General features: G+C 36.7%; 1 protein-coding gene across 1 annotated transcript in view; it reads left to right on the forward strand.

Moving 5' to 3' along the window:
- The first annotated feature begins 2026 nt into the window (after positions 1 to 2026).
- TENM1 (teneurin transmembrane protein 1) overlaps positions 2027 to 27276 on the forward strand; it is an 864097-nt gene continuing 838847 nt past the window's right edge. Inside the window, exon 1 of the mRNA XM_056808890.1 lies at positions 2027 to 2115. The gene's annotated coding sequence lies outside the window, so the exon portion shown is untranslated. The remainder of the gene's footprint in view (positions 2116 to 27276) is intronic.

Genomic DNA, 27276 nt, shown 5'->3' on the forward strand with positions numbered 1-27276 from the left:
ATTCCACTGGTTATCACATGTGTTCTTGACTCGAACCCATTTCCCTGTTGTTGGAATTTGCATTATAGTGTTCATTTAGAGTCTCTCCTCAGTCTTATCTCCTCCACCCCTGTAGTCAAGCAGTTGCTTTTCATCAGTGTTTTTACTCCCACAGTTTATCCTCTGCTTGTGGGTAGTATTTTTTTTAGATCCCTGCAGATTGGACAGTTCTTGATGGAGGCAAAATCACAGTGCAGGAACAGAACTCAGGAGCTTCTCCAGGCTATTCCCATGACCTCAAACAAAATTAGAACAAACTCATTCAAAATAGAAGATTTTCATCATATTTATCCCCATAATTTGCAGCAAAACTTCATTAGTCAGAAACTAGCTCAAAATTTGTGGTTATATAGGTGGACATGAGGACATGAGACAAAGGTTACCTTTACTCTCAATAAACTTAAGAATGTTTTAAAAAGATAGCAAAAGGAAGTTTCCACTGACTTAAAAAAAGCAAGGTTTCTAGTCACCATTCAATAGTATTCATTTGCAAACCGAATTTGCTAATTATAAGTTATTCTTGCTAATTCATTTAAACATGTCTGGCAGTATTGCTACACAGTTGTTTTTTGTTGTTGTGTGACCTCAAAAATATCAAAACTTTCTAAAAAATACCTATATAAAAAGATCGCTATTCCAGATTAGTTATATTTCTCCCTACTTCCATATATCTCTCTCTTCACACTCCCTTATTAATCATTTTCCTCGAAGTTACCTGTGATCTCTTTAGCATCAATTCTAAGGACCTTTTATGGTTTCTCATCCTTCTTGACTTCTTTGAATCCATGTATAACCTCTTCTCCTTCATATGCTCTTCTCTCTTATTTCTTCTTCCTAGCTGGTTACTCTTTAGTCTCCTTTGCTTCACCATTCATCCATATTTTACCTCTTAATTCTGGAGGTACTCCAAGTCTCTCTTCTAGTCTCTCTTCTTATGAATTTAATTATCATACCTGTAGATATGTATAGTGAGAATAAGTTTTAGTATCTTGATTATGTAGTAGGAATAAATTTGTTAACTTATTAGAACTGCCTCAACTTCTTAGAACTATTTTATTATATAATATTAAATTACATTATCTTATTATGAACCTCCATTTTTGATTGAGACATTTTTAGGGACTTCTTTTTCTGAAAGTTGTTTTTCAAAAAAATAAGCTAAGTACGTGTGTAGTATAATGGAGTAAACAACATATGTGCATTCTTAAACATCTTTGAAACATATGCAGACCCTTTGATGAGACAGGCCACCAAGGAAAAAATATTAAAAACAACTTTAGAAGTAATTTTGATGCCAAGTATCATTCAAGTTATGTATTAAAGAACTTAAGAACAGCCATATCAAAGAGTACAAACAAGTCCACTAAAAACCCCAGCCATGAAGTTGTTCCTAAGGCATGATTTGGGCTGATCCCTGCATTCCTCACACTTGAGATTCAAGCAGCCTATGTTGGCTTGAAGGCAGTACTGATTGACAAAGATTTGCCATATGTCCATCCTAGAGGGAGCAACCAGACCTTTGGATGAATTGATAGGGAAGGGAGTTTGCTATCCAAACCTCTAACACAGTAGTGGTTTGCCCTTGGAGGGCATCCTTTGTTTCCTTGAATTAATAAATGATGATTGCATGCTTTAAGAAGTATAAGTCTAAATAGTGATTCTGGCCACTAGCAAACATAAGTAACCATAAGCTGGTATTATGAATGCTCCATGTGTTACATTATGACTCCCACTTCTACATAGTTAACTTTCTACTCTCTTCAGAGCTCCAGCCACATATCACCACTTTCCTCTTAAGCGTTTCATTAGGGATGTCCTGCAGACATCTTAAATTCCACATGTACAAAACAGAACTTATCTTTCTATTAAAACACTGCTCTTTTGCATTTCTTTTTTTCTGTTCAATGCCCCATCATATTTCCAGTCACTCAAGCTGATAACATCCCTATCATCCTTTACTCATTGCTCCCATTCTCTTTTACTTCCTAGCCAGCTTCAAACCCTGTTGCAGTCATTCTGATGTTCCTCTACCTCCCACAGGAGTTTGGACACCTACTTTTTGGACCCTGAGCTTGGGTAAGTGAACTGTCTCTTTATTTTACCCCGAATGACTTCCTACTCAACTCCAAAGAGTGACAACATCTGCAATCCCTCATGTATCCTCGCTCCCACTCAGCTTGCAGTTATAGTTCTCCAGCAGTAGTAATCTTCTCATATTAGAATTAGAATATGATCTCCTTGAGGGCAGGAACTACCTTTCTTGCTTGTGGGTGTACACAGACAGAGAGACAGACAGATAGATAGATAGATAGAGAGATAGATTGATAGATAGAAAATATTATAAAATACACATATATATGCTCAACACAAAGTAAGTGCTTAATAGTTTTTTTATTCATTCATTCTCTCTGCATATCCAGTGAGCTGCCAAATCTTGTCATTTTTACTGATATAATATATTGTATTGTGAACATCAGTTTGACTAGTATGGCCCCAACTCCTAAGGCTGAATGTATACTAAGGTTTAGCCGTCCCAGAAATGGAGCATTGCCTTCCTCCCCAACTATTTTCTTTCTGTGACACAGTTAGTTGACTTTCCTAAAGGGTCCCTGCCCCTTGTTCCCTATTAAGCAACAACAACAAAATTCCCTGATTTCAGTGATCCAATAAAGTCCATTGCCCTCCCCCACAGATGATGCTATGTCACCTTTTTGTATAAATCTGAGAATAATTTTGAGCTCTGGGTAGCTTGGGATCTCGGAATAAGTATGCACCTTATTGTATGTCAAAGCCTCTAGTTTACCCATGGAGCTTGGGGCAGCTAAGGGAAGATACCCCCTAAATCAGTGATGGTAAACCTTTTAAAGATGGAGTGCTGGGCCCCGCCACCATTCCACCCCCTAAGACCAAGTGCCATGCCCCCCCCCAGAGACTGTGTGCCATGAAGTGCCAGACACTCCCAGCCCCTCTCCTTATCCCACACAGGGGAGGGATAAAGAGCTCCCTTTGTCCTGCTGGTAAGAGGAATCTATGATTTGAAAAAAATGTTAGGCACAGTGGAGAGAGGAAAGGGAACAGCTCTACCCAAGTCCCTCTGCCTTTCTAGTAATTAACTCTGGGGACGGGGAGCAACACAGTCAAGTAACCACAGAGAGCACTCTACATGCCACCTTTGGCATCCATGCCATAGGTTTGCCATCACTGCCCTAAGGTATCCTTATTGGCATCTGCCCCCCCAATAGCTGTTATGCCTGCATGACAGTGTCACTATTCAGTTCTTCATTTGCCTTATATTTCTATGCTTCCAGCTCCCCTCTTGCCTAACCTTTTTCAATAGCCTCTTACTTGGCCTTTCTGTCTCTGAATAGGCTATCTCCCATACCTGGAAGATACTCCCCTTCTCACATCTTCCTTTTAGAATCCCTAGTCTCCTTCCAGAGAAAACTAAAGTACCACTTCTCCATGAAGCCTTTCTTAATTCACCAGCTGCTGTTATTGCCTTCTCCCATTCACTGTTAATTAATCATATATATTTTATATACACATATATCTATTTGTATACATATAATATTTTATATAACTATTTATACATCTGTATGTATGTACATATTGTCTCATCTAATAGAACTTGAGCTTCTTGAGAATGAATACTGCTTCATTGTTTTTTCTTTGTATTCCCAAAACCTAGTGCAATACCTGACACAGAGGAGGTGCTTAATAAAAGCTTGTGGGCTAATTAATGTAATTTGAGTGGGAAAAGGAAAGACTTCCCCTCCATGCAATTTTAATGTTTTACTCAAAAAGTATTAAACTGGCATTCCTGTTTCTTAAATTTCGACCCATTCCCCACCTTCCTCTTCTATCTTCACATTCATGAATGCTAGTAACCATTAGTGTATTTGAAAACATTTGTTGAGGATATATTCTTTATTTGTTTTTAAGAGCAGAGTGTATCTTCTACCTCTAAGGTATGAATCAAAAAGTCTGATGTCACACAAAACACTCTCCATAAAGCAAAATTAGTAGTTGCAATTCTAATAAGATGCCATTAGATTACAAGTCATTTTTATTACAGAGATGAGTACAAAGTACATATCAAATAAATCAAACCTCTAAGGTTCCCCACCTCACCCCCAGCTCAACTATATTGGTGATTATGGAGTCTTGAAACTTAAGCACTAACTATATTTTTTCAGAATGTTAGTTTTGTTTCAAAGGACATCATTTGATAAGTACTTTGTACTCATTTCTGTAGCGAAAATGACTTGTAATCTAATGGCATCTTACTAGAATTGCAACTAGTAATTTTGCTTTATAGAGAGTGTTTTGTGTGCCTTCAAACTTTTTTATTTCTATTTCCTAGAAACATAGACATTAGAACTAGTAGGGACCTATTCTAAGTCTTTGTTTTTATAGATGAGTACTGAGGCCTACATATTAGAAGTAAAGTCCCCTAGGTTACACAGGTAGGGAATTCAAGCAGCAAAGCAGAGTGAGACATATGAAGAAACCTAGCTCCACAGCACCCACTGTAGGAATAGAGAAAGAAGTGGTCTTAATTTTTAAAAATAGTAAATAACAGATAAATCAAAGAAACAATTAAGGAAGATGAAAAGAAAATAACTTCTTGGGAAAGGAAGAAGATAGGACAATCACAAAATCTCAAAGGTAGAAGAAAGCATCTAGACTAGTAGTCAGCAAACTATGGCCCAAAGGCCAAATCATCAAAAAAGAATAGTTTAAAACCATTTGGAAATTTGGCTTATTGACTATAGTTTGCTGACCCCTGATTTAGACCAACCCAGAGTTGAACAAGACTCCTCCCTTGGATGTCCAGATAAGTAGTGTTCTAGCTGGTTCTACTTTTGGACAGCTCTAATTGTTGAGAATTCTCCATATATAGATCTTAAATCTCTTTCTCTACCCCTTCTATTCATTGTGCCTAGTTTTGCACTCTGGGGTCAAGTAGACCAATTCTGATTTCTCTTCCAGGTAATAATAACTTTTCAAGTATTTGAAGGCAGCAATTAAGCCCCTACCCTTTCCTTCTTCATGTTCAAAGAAGGTGGAGAACCACCAAACTAAAGAGTGAACTGTCCAGTTGATAACAAAGCTGGGCAAAGCTCCCTTGCTAGTTAACAATGTGAGAATTAATTTTACATGTACTATATTATTTTTATATCAGGGTTGTAGAGTAGAAAGACCTTAAATCAGTCTCTGTAAATTAGGGGACATTACAATGTATTTCTGTGTCTTTGATCTGAGTCAGAGATTCCATAAACTCTTCTGCTTTTGCATTTACTTTGTCCTTAGGAATCTAAAAGAATGTCTTCCTTTTTGGTAGAATCTGATTAATAAAGGAGGAGAAGGTTTCTTTTCCAGATAGGACATATCCCTCATCTTCCCACCTACTATGATTGGGTGGGGTGGATGGTTTGATAGACTCTCTCTTAATTAGCTTTCTACCAATTACAAATGTATTGAGAGATTCACAGGAGGAGTTGAATAATGAGCTCCTAAAACTTTTTTAAGCTGCCGGACCTATCTTTCTGGAACCTGGACATTTGAGAGAGCCTTGGGCCTGAGTTTTTTTAATTGATTGTGATGCTGGCCTAACCAATAAATGAAATAATCAAAAAACATATTCTTAGCCAAAAATCGGTGTCACAAAATATTTTTAATCATAACAACAATATGATTAAGCTTGTGAGTATCAATTGCACTGCCAGTCCAGGAGACTTAGGGAGACCCAGTTTCAAAAGAAAAAAGAAAAGAATCTCTGAACTGCAACTGTATTTAATATTGAAAGTAAGGGTCAGAGTCATTGTGTATATATGAATGTAAGACTATGATAAGGAAAGTAATGGATGTCAGGGTTTACTGACAAAACAGAGATTATACCTGAGTATTTATAGAGTGTGAAACAAATTTTAAAATTATAATTTTGAATGTTAATGGATATAAGATCTATATAAAAACAAAAAAGACAGATTAAAAGAGAAAATACAACACTTCGTTTTCTATAGAAAAAAATACCTACCGGTTTAAGACGCTCATTTGGAGGAAAAAATGCCATGCTTCATGCCGCGTTATAGCATTGCAGAATGTACATATTTGACAATGGAGTCAGGAAGAGCTAGGTTCAAATCATGTAGCTGATACTGGCTATATGAATCCTACCAAATCTCTTGACCTCTTGGTATCCTAAGCAGCTCTCTAAAGTTATGGCATAGAAAATTTATGAACTCATGTTAGTACAGGGAATTTCCTTACGGAGCCAAAAAAAGTTTCAGCAAGCCCCATAAAATAAAGAGTTTCGGTCACGATTTTAGACAATGCTGATAATTTACAGATAACATATAACATATAATAAATAATACTGATATACATATATACCTATGATATATAATGCCATATATAACAATATAATTTTAAAGTACAAATCAACTGAATTATAAAAGAATAGACATGGTAAAACTTTATTAGTGGAATATTTCATTGCTCATTTGTGGAATGTGACAATTCTGACAGTAAGAAGTTATAAAATTGAACAGTGATGAAAAAACTTAGATTTGATATATACATGAAAGTAGCCAAATGGGTCTTAGGTTCTTCTTTAAAATGGGATGTTTGACTAGATGACCTCTAAGGATCTTTTATTTCTAAATCTAGGTTCCTATAATCCTTTTAATATAAGCTATAGTTAGCAAAATGATTTCTGTTGCTCTATGTGAAATCTTCTTTTGAAGAACTCCACCTCTCCCTGCATATAGCATTTTCTTTTCTCCTTTTCATCCTTAACATACTCAAATTTTCTACCAAACAATGGGTCTAATTTTGTAACACCACTTTATCTCATATAGGTCTCTTTGGGACTGTCAGAAAACAAGTTTAAATCCATGTTCAAAAACTTTGTTTTAAAACATTTGAATCTATATAAAGGCTGCAAGCTTTCAGAAAAGAGTCTCAATACCTCAAAATGAGGAGTATGCTTTGTTTCTAGGGCAACTTAGCTGAGAGACTGTTAGTTAACTAATTAAGCATTGTGTGCAAATTAAATCTGCCATTTCTAAGCCTAAAAGAGAAAGGAGTGAGTCTATTTTTTCCTTAAAGAATAAATCACAACTTCGGTCAAGATGGCGGCTTAGAAGCTGCAAAAGTTCAGACCTCAGAAACCCTTCCTTACTGATTGCAAACTGAGAGCTCCTAGGACACTGAAATTCAAGCTGAACAACAGGACAGACCCGGGGAACCCTCCTCCCGGGCCTGGATCAAAAGGTACGCCCCCCAAAAGCCAAAACCCTAGATCACTCGGATCTAAGGGGCAGGCAGAAGGAAGGTCCCAGGACCCATCCCCCCAACCCAGAGTGCTGAGCCCATGGCAGCAGCGGGAATTTCAGGGTCTGCAAAAGGGCCCCAGGGCTGGCTATTTTGAAGGACTCACCTTGAAAGCAACCTGAGCCAGTCTCCGGGACGCCCAACACAGATGGCAGGGAAACATAGAGAGAAGGGGGAAGCCTGTAGCCCCCTGGCAGGGTCCTCCCAACTGAGTCTCAAGGGAGGTCCCAGCTTTAGGGCACCAGCTGAACCCAATCCCATCAGGAGCCCTCAGAGCTACTGAAAGGAGAGAGACCTTAGGGCCGGCAAAGGGGTTGCTCCTAAGAGCTTACCTTGAAAGTAACCTGGGCCAGTCTCTGGGCATTCAACATAGATTGTGGAGGAGGAGGTTTTTTTGCTTTATGGCTCATTCAGTACAAACAAGCTGAACTTAATCCCATCAGGAACCCTCATAGCCCAGGGAGGCCACGACCCCTCCCCCCTTAGAGAGCAGAGTCTTCTGAAAGAGCCAGCTGAACCTAATCCCATCAAAAGTCTCCAGAATGCAGGGAAGCCCAGGCTCCCCAACCATCCTCATTGACTGCTGGACTTTAAGCCAATCAAAAGCCTCCAGAGGACAGGGAAGCTCAAACCCCAACAACCCTCCCCCAGAGACTACTATGCCAAGAGATCTTCTGTTAAAGCTCCAAGAGGGGAGACTGATAGAAGTCCCCAAAAAACAAAGAAAATGAGAGGAACAAGAGCACAGGCAAATATGGGAAGCAAAGGAGGGGTGAATTTGAGCAAACAACAGAAAAAGAAGAAAGAAAATACAATAGACAGCTACTACTCAGCAAATGGAACAGAGGGGGAGAGATCAGCAAACAATAAACCAGAAATTCCAGCGAATTGGATACAGGCTGTGGAAGAACTCAAAACACAATGAAGAGAGGCTGAAGACAATTGGGAAAAGAACTTAAGAATTAAGATAAGTCATCTGGAAATAGAGGCACTTGAACTAAAACAAGAAAATAGTGTCTTGAAAGCCAAAATCAACCAGCTGGAAAATGAGGCAAAGGAGATGAAAGATGAGGTAAAGAGGATGAAAGACAATCTTCAAAGAAAATCAGACCAGAAGGAAAAAGATGACCAAAAAGTCAGAGATGAAATCCAATCTTTAAGAACCAGTATACAACAACTAGAATCAAGTGACCTCACAAGGCAGCAGGACACTATAAAACAAAACAAAAAGAATGAAAAAATTGAGGAAAATGTGAAGCATCTCATTCACAAAACAGACGATTTAGAAAGTCGTTCAAGAAGAGACAATTTAAGAATAATTGGACTACCAGAAGACCACGACAAAAGAAAAAGCCTGGACATAATACTAGAGGAAATTATCCAGGAAAACTGTCCCGAGATCCTAGAACAAGAGGGGAAAGTGGAGATTGAAAGAATCCACAAATCACCCCCTGTATGTAATCCCCAACTGACAACACCAAGAAATGTTATAGCCAAATTCAAAAACAATCATATGAAAGAAAAGATATTACAAGCTGCCAAGAAGAAGCCATGCAGATACCATGGAAACATGGTGAGGTTAACACAGGATCTGGCTGCATCCACACTGAAGGACTGAAAGGCATGGAATACGATATTCTGGAAAGCAAGGGAACTAGGTCTACAACCAAGAATAAAATACCCATCAAAACTGACTATATTCTTACAGGGGAAAGTATGGTCATTCAGCACAACAGAAGAATTCCAAACATTCATAAATAAAAGACCAGATCTGAACAGAAAATTTGATGTCCAACCACAGAACTCAAGAGAATCATCAAAAGGTACTTAAAAAAGAGGGGAAAAATAAACAAAACAACAATAAAAATTATATAAGAGACTCCTTTTTTATGAACTCTTTGGTATTACATACCCAGTAGTATTATTATAAGACCAAAGGGTATATATATATAGTTTTCTAGCTTTGGGGGCATAGTTCCAAATTCTCCTCCAGAATAGTTAGATCATTTCACAGCTGTGTCAACAATTTATTAATGTCCCAATTTTTCCACATCTCCTCCAACTTACCTTCCTTTACTGTCATTGACCAATCTGATAGGTGTGAGATGGTACATCAGAGTTGTTTTAATTAGCATTTCTCTAATCAAGAAAGATTTACAATACTTTTCATATGATAATTGATAGCTACAATTTCTTCATCTGAAAAGCACTTGTTCATATCCTGTAACCTTTTGTCAACTGGAGAAAGATTGTACTCTTATAAACTTGACTTAATCCTCATTTGAGAAAAAGACCTTTAACACTTTGAGATTTGGTACTGCTAAGCCACCTTCCATAATGTTTTTTTCAATAATTACCATAATATTTTTGACCATTTGTTCTTCCAGATGAATTTGATGATTATTTTTCTAGTATTAGAAAATAATTTTTCATACTTTGGTTGTTATGGCAATGAATAAATAAATTATTTTATTTTTTTCCATTTGAATAAGTTTATTTAGTCAATTTAGAACTTGATTACAATAATCACATTATTTCCCTCCCTTCCCTCCACCCACTCTTCCCACAGCCAACTCGCAGTTTCTTTGGGTATTACTTGTGCCTTGATCAGAACCTATTTCCATGTTGTTGTTTACACTAAGATGTTCATTTAGAGTTTATATCTCCAACCATATTGCTTCAACCCATGTATTAAAGCAGTTGTTTTTCTTCAGTGTTTTTGCTCACATAGTTTTTCCTCTGGATGTGGATACTGGTTTTTCTCCTAGGTTCCTCCAAGTTGTTCAGGATAATAGCATTGCCACTAATGGAGAAGTCTATTACATTTGATTGTACCACAGTGTATCAATCTCGGTGTACAATATTTTGTCCTTTCATCCTATACAGTTTGTCACTCTTCCCTCTAAGTGTAATTCTTCTAGCTGCCCAGGTGATAACAACAGTTTTTAAGAGTTACCAATGACCTATTTTCTTATAAGGATACATAACATTTCAACTTATTGAATCTCTTTTTTAAAAAAGGGTTTTTTTGTTTGTTTTTTGTTTTGTTTTTCTTTTTTCCCTCTTTTTAAATTACCTTTTGATGATTCTCTTGAGTTCTGTGTTTGGGCATTGAATTTTCTGTTCAGGTCTGGTCTTTTCTTTACAAAATCTTGGAATTCTTCTATTGTGTTGAATAACCATACTTTCCCCTGTAAGAATATAGTCAGTTTTGCTGGGTAGTTGATTCTTGGTTGTAGACCTAGTTCCCTTGCTTTCCAAAATATCATATTCCATGCCTTTTGTTCCTTCAGTGTGGATGCAGCCAGATCCTGCATTATCCTCACTGTGGTTCCATGGTATCTGAATGACTTCTTCTTGGCAGCTTGTAATATCTTTTCTTTGGTCTGATAATTCTTGAATTTGACTATAACATTTCTGGGTATTGTCAGTTGGGGATTAGGTACAGGCTGTGATCTGTGGATTCTTTCAATCTCCACTTTTCCCTTTTGTTCTAGAATATCGGGGCAGTTTTCTTGAATGATTTCCCGTAGTATTATGTCCAGGCTTTTTCTTTTGTCATGGTGTTCTGGTAGACCAATGATTCTTGAATTGTCTCTCCTTGAACAATTTTTAAATCCTCTGTTTTGTGAATGAGATGCTTCATGTTTTCCTCAATTTTTTCATTCTTTTGGTTTTGTTTTATAGTGTCCTGCTGCCTTGTGAGGTCACTTAATTCTAGGTGTTGTATTCTGGTTCTTAAAGATGGTATTTCATCCCTGGCTTTTTGGTCATCTTTCTCCTTCTGGTCTGATTTTCTTTGGAGGTCATCTTTCATTCTCTTTACCTCGTCTTTCATCTCCTTTGCCTCATCTTTTATCTTCTTTGCCTCATCATTCATCTCCTTTGCCTCATTTTCCAGCTGGTTGATTTTTGGCTTTCAAGACACTATTTTCTCGTTTTAGTTCAAGTGCCTCTGTTTTCAGATGACTTATCTTAGTTTTTAAGTTCTTTTCCCAATTGTCTTCAGCCTCTCTTCATTGTGTTTTGAATTGCATTTTGAGTTCTTCCAAAGCCTGTATGCAATTAGCTGGGATTTCTGATTTATCATTTGCTGATCACTCCCCCTCTGTTCGTTCGCTGTATAGAAGCTGTCTATTGTAATTTATTTCTTCTTTTTCTGTTGTTTTCTCATATTCATCCCTTCTTTGCTCCCCGTATTTGTCTGTGCTCTTTCTCCTCTCATTTTTTTTTGGTTTTGGGGTCTTCTTTCAGTCTCCACTTTTGGAGCTTTGACAGAAGATCTCTCAGTGCAGTGTGTGGATGAGGGTTGTTGGGGTTTGAGCTTCCCTGTCCTCTGGAGGTTTTTGATTGGATTAAAATCCAGCAGTCAATGAGGGAGGGGTATGGAGCCTGGGATTCCCTGAGTTATGAAGCCTTTTGATGGGATTAAGTTCAGGTGGGTTGGGCTGGGTGTGCTCTGAGGCCAAAACCTCCTGGAAGGCTGGAGCAAATATGGAGGATCTCCATAGCTCTGGCCAGGCTGGCAGCTCTATGCTCCCTCTCCAGCTCCTTCCTTGCCATCTGCGTTCTATGCTCTGAGCTTGGCATAGCCCTGTCTGCAAGGTAAACCATCCAGGCCAGCACCTTTGTCCACCCATAGGTTCCCACTGCCATTGGAGGGTCAGCGCTCTAGCTGGATGGGGGAAGGGGTCCTGAGTCCTTACTTCTTCCTTCCCCTTAAACCCGAGTGTTCTCAGATTCCGGCTTTAGGGGAGGGGGGTTATGCCTTTTAAATTGAGTATAGCAGGAGGGTTCCTTGGCTCTATCTTGTTTTTAGATTTGATTTTCAGTCCTCTAGGAGCATTCAGTTTGTGATCGATAAGGAAGGATATTCAGAAGTCTGAACTTCTGCTCCTTCTAGGCCACCATCTTGTCTCTGGAAGTCCCTGGGGAGTGGGCACACGGCAGGGCCTGGTAGGGGGCAGCAGCTCCAGGGGCTCCTCGCAGGGATGCGCTTTCCCACTTTGCCTCCTCCTCCTTCTCCGACTTCAGGAATAAAAACAATCCCCCAAGTCCCTAGCATCTGACACTCTACTTCCCAAATAAATAATTTTTAGTAGTATTTTTATTTTTATTTTATTAGGTTGGCCTATCCAAAAGCAATTCATACTTTCCCAATTTTTTAGGTCTGACTTTATTTGTATGAAAGGTGTTTTGTAATTGTATTCATGTAATTCCTGTGTTTGTCTTGGCAATTAGATTCTTGGGTATTTTATACTATTTAGAGTAATTTAAAATGGAATCTCTCTTTCTATATTTTGCTGCTAGATTTTGTTGCTAATATATAGAAATGCTAATGATTTATATGGGTTTATTTTATATCCTATAACTTTGATAAAGTTATTATTTTAACTAGTCTTATAGTTGATTCCCTAGGATTCTCTAAGTACATTCGCTCCTCGCTGTATCATGGTTAACTTATCACAGCTTCACTATATCTAGAGTTTTTTTTAAGTATAATTCTGTATTGCAGTGTTTTTGCTATATCACAGGATTTTGTCAATGAACACCATATTGTACACAATAGAAATGCCGTATGCCACAACCACTTTTGTAAGTTTGCCATTGTAAGATTGTACATGGCACATTATTGGCTGATGGAATAAAAGTGGCCAATCACACCACTGTGTTCTGTATCCTGAGCGTTGATGGTCTCAGTGGCTTTAGTATCAGTCTGTTTGCTCTCCTGCACTGTGCCTATATGTTCAGAAAGTGTTTAAGAGCATATGAGGGGTTTATAAGAGTGTGGGAAAGGTTAATAAGAGTGTGGAAGAGGTTTATAGGAGAAACATAACTCCAGTGATGTGAGGGATCACTGTATATCATCATATCATCTGCAAAGACTGATAATTTAGTTTCCTCATGGTGTACTTTAACTCCTACAATTTCTTTTCCTTCTCTTATTGCTAAAACTAGCATTTCAGTATAATATTAAATAATAGTAGTGATAATGGGAACCTTTGCTTCACCCTTATTCTTATTGGGAAAATTTCTAACTTATCCCCATTGCAAATGACACTTGCTCATGCTTTAAGTACATACTATGTATCATTTTAAGGAATGATCCATTTATTCCTATGCTTTCTATATTTTAATAGGAATGGGTTTTGTATTTTGTTGAAAGCTTTTTTCTGATTGTATTGAGATAATTATCTTATTTCTGTTAGTTTTGCTATTGATATGGTCAATTATGCTAATAGTTTCCCTAATATTATACCAGTCTTGAATTCCTGCTATAAATCCCACCTGAATGATCCTTGTGATATATTGCTGTAGTCTCTTTGCTCATATTTTATTGAAGATTTTTACATTGATATTCATTAATGAAATTGTCCTATAATTTTCTTTCTGTTTTTGCTCTTCCTGCTTTAAGTATCAGCACCATATTTATGTCATTAAAATATTTAATAGGATTCATTCTTTGCCTATTTTCCCAAATAGTTTATGTAGTACTGGGATTAATTGTTTTTTAAATGTTTGATAGAATTCTCTTGTGAATCCATACGGCCCTGGGTGTTTTTTTTTCATTGATAGCTTGTTCAATTTATTTTTCTGAGATGGGATTATTTAAGTATTCTAATTCTTCTTTTCATAATCTGAGAAATTTGTATTTTTGTAAATATTCATCCATTTCACTTAGATTGCCAGTTTTATTGGAATATAATTGGTCAAAACAGTACCTAATAATTGGCTTAATTTCTTCTTCACTGGAGAAAAATTTATCCCTTTCATTTTTGAATTTGGTTTATTGGTTATTTGGTTATTTGATTTTCTTCATTCATTTTTGAAATCAAATTATCCAGTGCTCTATCTATTGTATTTGTTTTTTCTTCTTTATAAAACCAACTCATAGTTTTAATTATTAGTTCAATGATTATTTTATTTTCAATTTTATTAATTTCTCCTTTGGTTTTTAGGATTTACAAATTAGTTTTTAATTGGAGATTTTAAATTTGTTCTTTATCTAGGTTTTCTTTAGGTGCATGGCCAATGCATTAATCTGCGTTTTTTTTTTCTGTTTTATTTACATCAGTATTTAAAGCCATACAATTTCCTATAAGTACTTCTTTTGTTGTATCCAATAAATTTTGATATGTCTCCTCCTTGCCATTCTTCTTAATGAAATCATTTATTGTTTCTATCATTTGCTGTTTGGCATGCCCCTTTGTATGAATTAGATTCTATAGTTTCAAATTAATTTTTATTTGTCTTTCCCTGGAAACTTATTGATTATCATTTTTATTGTGTTATGATCTAAAAAGGATGAATTTATTTGTTCTGCTTTTCTACATTTAGTAGTGAAGTTTTATGACCTAACACATGATCAATATTGGTGAGAGAGCCACGTATTGCTAAAAAGAAGGTATACTCCTTTCTATTCCCATTCAGTTTTCTCCACACATCTAGTAATTCTGACTTTTCTAAAATTTCATTCACTTTCTTCACTTCTCTCTTGTTGAGTTTTTGGTCTGATTTATCTAGATATGAGAGGGGGAGTTTGAGGTCTCCCACTAATATAGTTTTGTTGTCTATTTCCTATTGAAGCTTATTTAATTTCTCCTTTAAAAATCTGGGTCTATATCATTTCAGTGCATATATGTTTAATATTGGTGTTAATTCATTTTCTCTAGTACCTTTTTATCAAGATATAATTTCCTTTTTATCTCTTTTAATTAGATCTATTTTTGCTTTTGCTTTGTCTAACATCATGATTGCTACCCCTCCTTTTTTACTTTAGATGTCATGCAGAAAATTCTGCTCCAGCCCTTTACCTTTACTCTGTATGTATCTCCCTGCCACAGATATGTTTCTTGTAAACAACATATCATAGGATTCTGATTTTTAATCTACTCTGCTATCTTCTTCCATTTTATGTGTGAGTTCATCCCTTTAGCATTCATAGTTATGATTACCAATTCTGTATTCCCCTCCATCTTAATTTCTCTTTTTATTCCTATTTTCTCTCTCTCTCTCCTTTTACTCTGTCTCTCCTTACAAGTATTTTGCTTTTAATCACCATCCCCTTCTTCCACTTCCCTTCTATTAGACCTCCTTATTTTGTTCCCCTCCTACTTCTCAATAGGGTAAGGTAAAATTCTATACCCAAATAAATTTGGTTATTATTTCTTCTCTGAACTAATTAAAATTGAGAGTAAAGCTTAAATATTTCCAGTCACCAACCTCATCCTCTCCTCCATTGTAGGAATTTTTCATGCTTCTTTAGATGAGATAATTTACTGCATTCCATCTCTCCCTTACCTTTTATCTCAGTTGTGAAAGATAATTTTAGCATTGTGACCTAAACTATATTAATTATTGGCCGCCATGGATATCCCAAATAACAAAAAAAAAATTACCCAAGTCAGTCTGGAAATTTGTGGTGATTTAATTAATATAGTGGAAAGAAATTTAAGAAAAAGGGAGAAGGAAAAGGGTATAGGATTTCTCCCGCCTGACTTGTGCTGGGCAGGAAGATTAGAGGCTCTAGAAAGTAAGGTTTTGGAGAGTAAAAGAGGAATGAATCAGCCTGAACTCCAAGAGGGCTCAGCCAAGATGCCTGAACCTGAATTAGCTCAAGGGCAAACTCACCGCCAAAACCCAGACAAATAGCTGCCACCACACCAAGATGTTGGAATGCTTAGCATGCTGCTAGCCAGAGACACCTCTCTGGGAAAAGAGGGCGAAGAGAGGAAATGATGTGCCTTATACAGACGGTTTTACATAACCTTTCTGCATCTCATCTGTACCAGTGATAGCTTAGCTTGACTTAGGACAGCCCAGGGGTCTGTCCGCTGTTTCTGCACATGTCTGTTGAAAGCCATTTTCTCAGATACTTAATCCTTGAGTATGGTGCAGCTATCCCTGACCTTGTTAAACTAAGTAGGGTGGAGAAATGTAGAGTTCCCAAGATTTGATTCTGTTAAACCAAGTATATCCATTGTTACTAATCAGGAAATAGCTAAATCAGATCTTCTAAAGTACGATCGATCTGAGTAGTGTGGAGTAGTTTTAAAATTCACACAGTGCAAAACCTTTTTCACGTCTTGATTTTTTATATCATGTTATCCTAATCAGCTTACTCCCACACCTTCAGGCTATGTATACTCCTTCTAACTACTCTAATACTGATAAAATTTTTAAGAGTTACAAATGTCATCTTTCCATGTAGGAAAAAATATACATATATAGATTTACCTTATTTAATCTTTAAATTTTTCTCTTTGTTTTTTTAACCTTTTTATGCTTCTCTTGAGTCTTGTATTTGAACATCAAACCTTTCCTTTATATCTGGACTTTTCATCAGAAATGCATGTAAATCATCAACTTTTTAAGTCATCTTGTTTTCCCTGAAAAAAAAAAATATACTCCATTTTCTGAGTAGGTGATTTTGGGTTGAAAATCTAGTTCTTTTGCCTTCAGGAATATCATATTTCAAACCTTCTGATCCTTTTATGTGGAAGTTGCTAAATCCTATGTTATCCTGACTCTAGCTCCATGGTATTTGAAATGTTTCTTTCTGGCTCCTTAGCCTTGGAACTATTGAATATAGCTATAATATTCCTGGCAGTTGCCATATAGAGATTTATTTCAAGAAGTGGTCTGTGTAGTCTTTCAATTTCTGTTTTACCCTCTGGTTTAAGAATATCAGGACAATTTTCTTTGATAATTTCTCATAATATAGTGTCTGGGATTTTTTTAAACATGGGTTTTAGGTAGTCTAATAATTCTTACATTGTAATTATTGGATCTATTTTCCAGGTCAGTTGTTTTTATAATGAGCTATTTCATGTTTTCTTCTATTTTTTTTGTTCGTTTGATTTTGTTTTCTGGTTTCTTAATTCCACATGAAGTCATTAACTTCTAGTTGCCAAATTCCAATTTTTAAGAAATTATTGTCTTCCATGAGCTGTTAAAACTCCTTTTTCATTTGGTCAATTCAAATTTTTGCAGAATTCTTTTCTTCATTGAATCTTTGTACTTCTTTTTCCTCTTGGTCAATTCTGCTTTATATTGATTTCATTTCTCTTCTCCATTTTCCCTTTGCTTCTCTTAATTGATTTTTGAAATCCTTTTAGAGGTCTTTCAGGGCCTGAGACCAATTCATATTTATTTTTGAAATTTTTATGTAGCTGCTTTGCTTTCATTGTCTCCTTCTGAGTCTGTATCTTTACTTTCTATGTCTCTATAAAAAATTTTCTACAATTAGGTGTTTGTGTGTGTGTGTGTGTGTGTGTGTGTGTGTGTGTGTGTGTTTACTTATTTCCCCAGACTTTTCTTGATTTTACTTTTATCTTAAATGTGAGCTCTGTTCTTGGTTTAAAGGAGGTACTCTCTTAAACTTCAGTTTTTCCTTGATGCTACCCTCAGTTCTGTTTCTGGGTTTCTGTACCTTTCAGTTCTTCCAAGGTAGTATGATGGCCTGTGGATTCAGATTATTCCACCACCTCCTTGAATTGCTGGTGACTTGCAGAGCTGAGGGGACTGTTGTTTATTTTGTGCTGGGGTTCAGGGACTATCTTTAGGCTTGGGCAGGGGCTTTGGGTCTCATTCGGGGCTTATACAGGCCAGACATATTGCATATTGCCTTGTCCTAGGGCTTGGGACTTCCTCTTGAGTTTGGGCAGAGGCTCTAGGCCTCACTCTATGATCATACAGGTCAGGAGTACTGCATGCTGCCTTGTGCTAGGTTTCAGTTTCTCACTGCAGGCTTGGGCTTAGGGCTTTGGGCCTCACTCTGGGCTTGCACAAACCAAGTGTACTATGAACTGCCTTGCCCTGGGATTCAAATTCTCATTGCTGGCTTGTACAAGGGTTCTGTGCCTCCCCTTTGGCTTGGACCAGTTAGGCACCCTGCCAACTGCCTTGCACTAAGGATTAGGGCCTCAGTTTGTGTTTGGACAGGGTCTTTGAGCCTCACTCTGAGCCTGCAACAGTCAGACACACCCCAGGCTGCCCCACTCTAAGACTTGGGGCCTTATTGCAGACTTGTGCTTAGCCAAGGAATTTTAAGGGATATGTATGGGATTGTACTGCTATTGGCTCAGCCACTATCTCAAAGTTGGCTTGGGCCCAGGTTCAGAACCTGAAACAGTAGATGTAGATTGGGGGTGGGATGCTCGCTGTTGGCTTACCCAGGTATTCCTTGGTGTTACCTTACTGTGGGCTGTGTGGCCTTGTTGTTGACTATGCTTCTTACTCACTCCAGGGAACCACATACTCCCTCCCTTCCTTTCAAGTTATTTTCTGCAGGAAAGCTGTTTCACTGTCTCCTTGCTGGTTCTTTCACTTCAGTATTCATTTTGAAGTGTTATTTTAAGATTGTTTAGGATTCTCAGAGTAGTTGGAGCTTTCCCTGCTTCTACTCCACCATCTTGGCTCTGCCCCCAGAACTCTACAATTAATTGATTTTTCCTTAAACTAAAAAGAACATTAGTAAACTTCCAAATATATAAGATAAGGATTAGAATAAGTAGATTCCAGTTAAAGCCTTGGTAAGAAAAGTACCAAATTATACTTTGGCATTTATTTTTTAACTGTATAAAAAGTATGCCTATTAGTATTAAATATTACATATATCAATCTATTTAATTTTTTAAATAATTTTATTTTTATAGTAAATTAAATAATGGGAAAGTCTTATGTATTAATTAATAGCATTTGAGGAAATAGTCCCATTGGCTTTGAAGGCAAAACTTAAGCATTATAGCTTAGATCACTTAACAAAAACATGTATTTTACTTTAAACCAAAGCTAATATCCCCATTCTCAAAATAAAGTCCTGTTCCTTGGAGAGATAAGTGAACATAGTTTGAAGATTGATTTTGGAAAGTTAAAGTCATGTAGTGACAACTATATGACAACACTCGTAAATTTTTTCTGTATCTTTTTTTGAATCTGTTTTGAATTTTGAATTCTACTCATCATGTTATCCTGATTTTTGTGATCAACAAAATCCATTTTAAGTATAGTATAAGCATATTCCAGATGAGCATTGTAACCTCTCAAACAACACAATAAAAGACTATGTTGTTTTAATGTGCTGTCTTCTATGTCTGTTTATGGATAACCTTTATTTTACTTTTTCATGTATTCTGTATATATGTTTTGTGTTACTTTGAACTTCACATATTTCTCCTTTTGAATAGAAACTCCCAGAGGGCAGGGACTTGTTTTTCTCTTTGTACCTCTAATGCTTAATACAGTCCCTGGCACATGAGTGCTTAAATACTAGCTGACTGACTTCACAGCTTTGTGAAAACAAATGGCTTGAATTCATTGTTATAGTAAATTTTAGCTCTATCAAGCATTAGAATGTGTATGTTGGGACAGGGTGGAAGGGGTAAAAAATATCTAATAAGAAAGAGAGAATTCACTAAAGAGAAACCAGCAACTTTTGTCTCTGAGGCAAAAAAAAATCCCCTAAGTCAGATACCCTTAGGCAAAATTCCCCAACTATTCTTAGCACATTTCTTAAATTGATAAGAAAGTCTGTTGTTTGAACACTTATAGGTGTTGCTCTAGATTCTGCTATATTCCCAAAAGGGCTTTACTCCACATTTGCTTAGCCTTTGTACTTCTCATGGAAATTCTCTTGGTTTAAAGAGGAGTTCTCTATACTAGTGCAGGGACTACTGGCTACAATGAGCTTGAGAACCACCAAATTTCAAAAGAGCCTAAATTGGCTTAATGCTAATGCAGAATTGGCTGGAGCCTGGATTTTTACATGTATATGTGTCTTTAAAAAAAACAATGAAGGGCAGCTGGGTAGCTCAGTGGATTGAGAGTCAGGCTTAGAGATGAGAGGTCCTAGGTTCAAATCTGGTCTCAGTCACTTCCCAGCTGTGTGACCTTGGGCAAGTCACTTGACCCCCATTGCCTAGCCCTTACCACTCTTTTGCCTTGGAGCTAATACACAGTATTGATTCCAAGATGGAAGGTAAAGGTTTTAAAACAAAACAAAATAAAACAATGAAACCATCTGTCTTGGAAAGTGTAGTGTAACATTTTCCTTCCCAGAGGTGAAGGACAAAATGAAACATCCCTTCTCAATCTATGCCTCTAGAATTCTTATTACCTGTAACTTCAGTCCTATAGTTGCTCATTGAGCAAGATTGTTTATAAGATATCTAGAGGACCAGAAAGAATATTGTGTCAGACTCAAGGCCACATGCAGGGAGTCATTGGATCATAGGATTATAAATCTAGAAGTGGAAGGAACCTGAAAGGACATCTAGTTCTACCCACTCATTTTACAGTTATTCAGTTGGCACAATGATAGGATTAAGTTAATGTGGTCTTAGGAGGTCCAGTACTCTGGAGGCAGTAGTGGCAAAAGAGATAGCAAGGAGATGCCAGGGGTAGATAATTGGATGGTATGCAAACCATAGTCTGGGGACTAAGGTATCAAGGTAAAGTAGCTCCATATTTGTTCTTCTGAGCAAGCAGTATAACCTAGAGTTCTCCACACCTGGGTGAGTGGGGCAATCCCCAATATATGTAACACCTAACTAGTGACTTGGATCTGTTTAGGAAGAATTTGTTTCTTTACTAAGCCAAGTTTGCTTTTGCTTCCATACAAGTAGTTCCCATTTATAACCCAAAATTTTATCCTGTTACACAGAGCTTTACTTTGAGCATTCCTACTACAGTTAGGGTTATTTCAGCACTGTGCATATGAAGGGATCTTAATGAGTACATGTGTTGTTGTCTGCCTAATAAAAAGCATGATACTTAAGCACAGATATGACGTAGTGGAAAGAGGACTGGTGGAGGAATCAGGACACCAACGTTCTAGTCTCAGCTCTTCTACTAACTATCTATATGACTTTGGACAGCTCCTTTAATAACCTGGGTTTCTGTTTCATATTAATTATTTAAAATTAGAGTGCTGGACTAGATGATGTTTAAGACCCCTACTAGCTCTGGCATTCTATAATCCTAGTCCTGGTATCTCTGGGTCAATGGGTATAAATAGTTTAATAAGGTTTGTGGGGTGACATTCCAAATTGCTTTCTAGAATGATTTAACAGTCCCACCAATATTGTATTTAAGTACCTATTTCTCCAAAGCCCCTCTAACATTTGTCATTTTCCTCGTTTGTTAGCTTTGTTGTAAATTATGTTAACAAATATAGTCAAGAAGCATTTATTAAACACCCACAAGAGGCCAGATGCTATGCTATAAAGAAAAACAATTTTTTAAATTATGAAAACCTAGTCCCTAATCTCGAGGAGTTAACATGAAAATAACTATACACAAACAGGATATACATATAAACATACCTATATGTATATATTTCTATCTTTGTATATCTTTGTTTATATATATATAAATATACATATATTCACACATATACACAAATATACATACACACATATGACAATGTTAAAAAGAAAGCACAAACATTAAGGACAATTGGAAAGGACTTCTTTTGGAGGTGCGATTTTAGCTATTACCTGAAGGAAAGCAATGAGATCAGGAGGTGGAGATGAGAGGAGGTAGAGAATTCCAGGTATGGAGAATAGCCTGTGAAAATGCACATAGTAGTGAAGTAGAATGTCAGCAAGGAGGACAGGGTTAGTGGACTGCAGAATTTATGGAGTGGAGTTAAAGTGTAAGAAAATTGGAGAGGCGTGATGGGGCCAGTTCATGTAGTGCTTTAAAAATGAAACAAAGATTTTTGTACTTGATCTTCTCTTAGATAATGATAGCTTGCCTCTCAGAGTTGTTGTGAGGATCAAATGAGATGGCACATACAAAAGACTTTGCAAATTTTAAAAATATATGTGTGAGGGGGCAGCTGGGTAGCTCAGTGGATTGAGAGCCAGGCCTAGAGACGGGAGGTCCTAGGTTCAAATCTGGCCTCAGACACTTCCCAGCTGTGTGACCCTGGGCAAGTCACTTGACCCCCATTGCCTAGCCCTTACCACTCTTCTGCCTTGGAGCCAATACTCAGTATTGACTCCAAGACGGAAGGTAAGGGTTTATAAAAATATATATATATATATATATATATATATATATATATATATATGTGTGTGTGTGTGTGTGTGTGTGTGAGTCACTTAAAGCCTATTTCCTGGCTACACAACCTAATTGACATCTGGTGGTAGCTATCCCAAATTACAGGCAATAGCCTTGAATAGAAGCTAGTCAACCTTTTATTTGAAAAAAAATACTTATCTAGCCAATTCAATTCTATTTTAATGAGAGCAGACAACACAAAACACTTATAAACTATGCTTGGTAATTAAGATTCATAGCAAAAATATAAGTAGAAATATAATCTCTCATTTTTCCAACTTCAAGGAACAACTATTTCTGTATACATCATAGTATTTTTAATACTATAGGAAATTCTTCAGTTCTCAGAAAAATCAATGTGATACTTAACATTCTATTTCACTGGAGGAATGGCTTAATGACTGTGAGCCCATCACTCAGGAGATTTTTTTCCCCCTATTTGAACATGCCTATTGTGCACTATATATCTCAGACCTGGAATGCAAGACAAAACATAACAATTATTACTTTAAAAATCCAACATAATAAAAATAAATTTTCCCCACATCTTTGGACCAGTTATCTGACTTTTGGTTATTCTAAAATATTAAGAACAAATATGCGGTTCCAGAACTCTATTAGGAAAGATACTGGGGAGTATATACTTCTCAAGACTGTAAAATCTCTTCCCTAGCAGAATAATTATTCTATAACCAGCTGTCTCATAGATAATATTTATCAGATATATTTAGTTAAATAGATTTAATCCCAGTCTAGTCACTTTATTTCAGACATCTCCCGGTGCCTGACCCAATAAGTTCAGGGATGAATATTTTTTTTAAATTTACTCCTCATTATCAAAGACCACCAACACTCATCCTAATTGAAGTCAAACACTGAGTAAATACCAACCAAGCATAATCTTAACACAGATGTCCAGGAATGAGTCAGAGAAGACAGGAGAGGAGAAAAAAATAATTCATGTTCTTTCTGAAGAAATAGAAATAAATTAAAATTTTGACTTCAAAAAATATCTAAATCAAAAAGTCTATTGAACAAAAGCAGGTCTTTGAGCTCAATTAAACCACCTAATCCAAGCAAAATGCAATCCCTGGGAAAGCTATTGCTTCCAAGAAATCCAAAAGAAAGGTAATAATTTAATTACCCTGTTGGTCACCCCATTGATACTTATATAATTACAGATTGAAGTCACAGATCTAGATTAACAGATCTATTTATATAGTCATAGCTCTAGAGCTGTAAGGGACTTTAGAGGCTACCAAATCCAATCTCCTTATTATTTGGATGAAGAAATTAAGGATGAGAGAAGTTAAGTGACTTGCCCAGGGTATGGTCATTAAGTGTCCCACTGAGGTGGGATTTAAATGTATTCCATCCAGATTCCATACTACTCACTACCCTTTTAAAATATGAAAATGCTTTACAAGGATAATCTCATTAGAAATATTTTGCATCTTTTTGAGGTAGGTATTAAAGATATTATTGTCCCCATCTCTTATGTAAGGAAACTAAGGTAATGTGACTTGCTCATAGTCACACAGTTAAGAAGTATTGATGGTGGGATTATAATTGAAGTTTTTCAGATTCCAAATCCTCTATACTAGGCAAAGTTCAGAATGCTTCAAAAAGAAACTAATTCCAAATTCACCAAGTTTGCTTAGGAAAGTTTCAGTGCATTAATCTGTCTATCCTTTCCTTTGTGCTGCATGCATTTTACCACAGGCTACCAATTTCTATATGCTATCCCATAGCTACTTTCCCAAGTAGTGTGTGGAGGGGAGTTCCAGGGACAAAGCCAAGATGGTGGAGTAGAGGAGAGAAGTTCATAATCATCATGAGAATCCTTTCCAATCAGTATTAAATAAAGCCACAAAATGAGTACAGGAATGAAAGAACCAATAAGGAGAGAGTGAAATAACATTCAAGAAAAAAATAGGCAGAGAACATCTCTGGGGCACTGGGATGAGAGGGGAGCATAGTCAGCAAGAGGCTATAGCAAGGAGTGAAGACCAAGTTAAGAGCAAGCCACACATCCCCACCCTACATTTGCTGCTCCAGTTTCAAAACCTAAACCCAAGCCAACATTCAGATCCTAAGACCTTGCTTGGGCAAAATAGAGGTCTAAGCCAATGCACACCCCTTGAAATTCTAAACTTGTGGTAAAGTCCAGAATCCTAGCCCAGGGCAATCTGTGCTGAAGTGGGCTTATTTGTGTGGGCCCAGAGTGAAGCCAGGAGTCCCAATCTGGGCCAGTGGCAAGGACAGATCTCAGTTTAGGGATAATTTGTAGACCCAAAGGGGGTCTGGATCTTTTTACCAAAAACTCTGGGCAGAGCTCCAGGACAGGGCAATTAACTGTGTGCCATATTAGATCAAGTACACAGAGAGAGCAAAAACTTATACCTAATCCTGAGGCTAGAACTTGAGCAGTCCCTGACCTGATCAAGCTCAGAGTAAGACCAAAAGCTTACAACTATTGTGTAATTTCTAACTACAAGTACCCAAATGATAAACAAAGTCTCCGAGCCATAAAGAAATAGGTTTAGTGTAAGAGGGTCAGTCCTACAACAGAGCTGGACTTCTGGTCAAAACCAAAAGACCCTGAGCACTGTGCGAGACCTTCCTATATACCCCAAAGAATATCAGAACTTATATACCAAGTTAAAAATACCATGTTAAAAATAAATCAGGACATACTTCTCACCAGCAAAAGTCACTTGATGATGACTTAGAAGTCACTTTATGGAAAAGAGTAGAATGGGGGAGCCTGGAGTAGTGATGCAAATGGGCAAGGGGATAGTGATGAAGCCTGGACTAGTTATGCAAAGATAAGAGTGGATGGTGTTGGGTGGTACCAGGTTTCAAACCCTGGGTCAGGCCTAGTGCTGTATAATAGATCACAAGTTCAAGACCATAATTATTGCTGTGGGTGTGTAATAAAGCAACTTTGAAGGGTGGGGCTGACACTAAGGCCTATGCTAAAGCAGGTATTTACTTAATTCAAAACCTTAATACTTACACTAGAATAATCACAAAAGCCTACTAAAATCAGGACTTATGCTAATTATCTTAGAATTACAATTATGATTACCTAAAGACTACTGCTAACATTAAAATTGAATCCTCATATAAGGAGGTAGGGGATTATTCACCCACACACTGAAGCCTAAGGCAAGTCTTTAAGCTATTAACATCTCTAGGGTTAATTGAATCAGTAGTAGGAGGTAGTCCTCAGAGCTCCTAGCCCTCAGGTTATCATACCATCTTGGAAGAACTGAAACTGGCAGAAACCCAGAGAAAAAGCTAAGGGTAGCAGCAGGGAAGGACTGAAGCTTAAAAGAGTAACCTAACCTCCCAGAAAACAGAGTCTTTCTATAAAAAGGTAGGGAAAATGAGCAGACAACAAAAAAGCACCTACCTCTAAAGAATCATCATGGAGACAAAGAGTAAGGTACAGATACAAAATGGGAGAGTGGAAACAAAGCAAACACATGCAAAGTCCAAAAGAAAAATACAGATTGGACACAGATTCTAGAAGAGTTCAAAAATACTTCAAAACCCAATTAAGAGAGGCAGAGGAAAAATGGGGAAGAGAAATGAAAGCAATGCAATAAGAAATGGACCAAATGAAAAAGGAGAACCAAAGACTGTCAGAGGAAAATCGGGCCTTAAAAATCAGAATTAAGGAACTAGAAACTAATGATTTCATGAGAAATCAAGAAACAATAAAAGAAAATCAAAAGAAGAAAAATAGAAGAAAACATGAAGTATCTTACTGAAAAACAACTGACCTAGAAAATAGATCTGGAAGAGACAATTTGAGAATTATTAGACTACCTGAAAGCCATAATAATAATTTTTTTAAAAGCTTGGATAGCATGATACAAGAAAGTATCAAAGAAAACTACCCAAATATCCTTGAACAAGAAAATAAAATTGAAATTGAAATACTTATTTTGCATATACTTAGAGGCTGGACAAATGCCAGACAGGAAGTAGGTTCTCTTCAGTTATGCAAAGATGGTTTTCTCTCCCCCTGAATGTTTGAAATAAAGACAGTCAATTAAAAAAAAGATAAGGAAAGAAATTACATCTTGCTAAAAAGGCACTATAAACAATGAAGTAATATCTATATTAAACATTTATGCATCAAATGGCATAGCATCCAGATTTCTAAAGGAGAAACTAAAGGAGATTAAGGAGGAAATAGATAGTAAAACTATACTAGTGGGAAACCTCAACCTTCCCCTATCAGAACTAGATAAATTGAACCAAAAATAAATAAATAAATAACTAAGGGAAGTGAATGAAATGTTAGAAAAAATAGACTTAATAGATATCTGGAGAAAGCTGAACAGGGAAAAAAAGGAATATACCTTCTTTTCAGCAGCACATAGTATATATATACAAAGAATTACCAAATACTAGGGCATAAAAAATATTGTAAACAAATGCAGAAAAGCAGAAATAATAAATTCACTTTTTCAGATCACGGTGTGATTAAAATTATAATTAATAAGGGTTCGTAGAAAGGCAAATTTAAAATTAATTGGAAACTAAATAATCTAATTCTTCAAAATGGGCAGGTCAAAAAACAAATCATAGAAACAATTACTGATTTCAATGAAGAAAATGACAGAGGAAACAACATATCAAAATCTATGAGATACAGCCAAAGCAGTGCTCGTGGGGAAATTTTATATACCTGAGTGCCTATATATAAAATAGAGAGGGAGAAGATAAATGAATTGGGCTTGCAATTTAAAATTAGAAAGAGAACAAATTAAAATTGCACAGATATAAACTAAATTGGAAATCCTAAAAATTAAAGGA

This window comes from Monodelphis domestica, chromosome X (genome assembly GCF_027887165.1).
Source record: "Monodelphis domestica isolate mMonDom1 chromosome X, mMonDom1.pri, whole genome shotgun sequence".
Taxonomy (NCBI): domain Eukaryota; kingdom Metazoa; phylum Chordata; class Mammalia; order Didelphimorphia; family Didelphidae; genus Monodelphis; species Monodelphis domestica.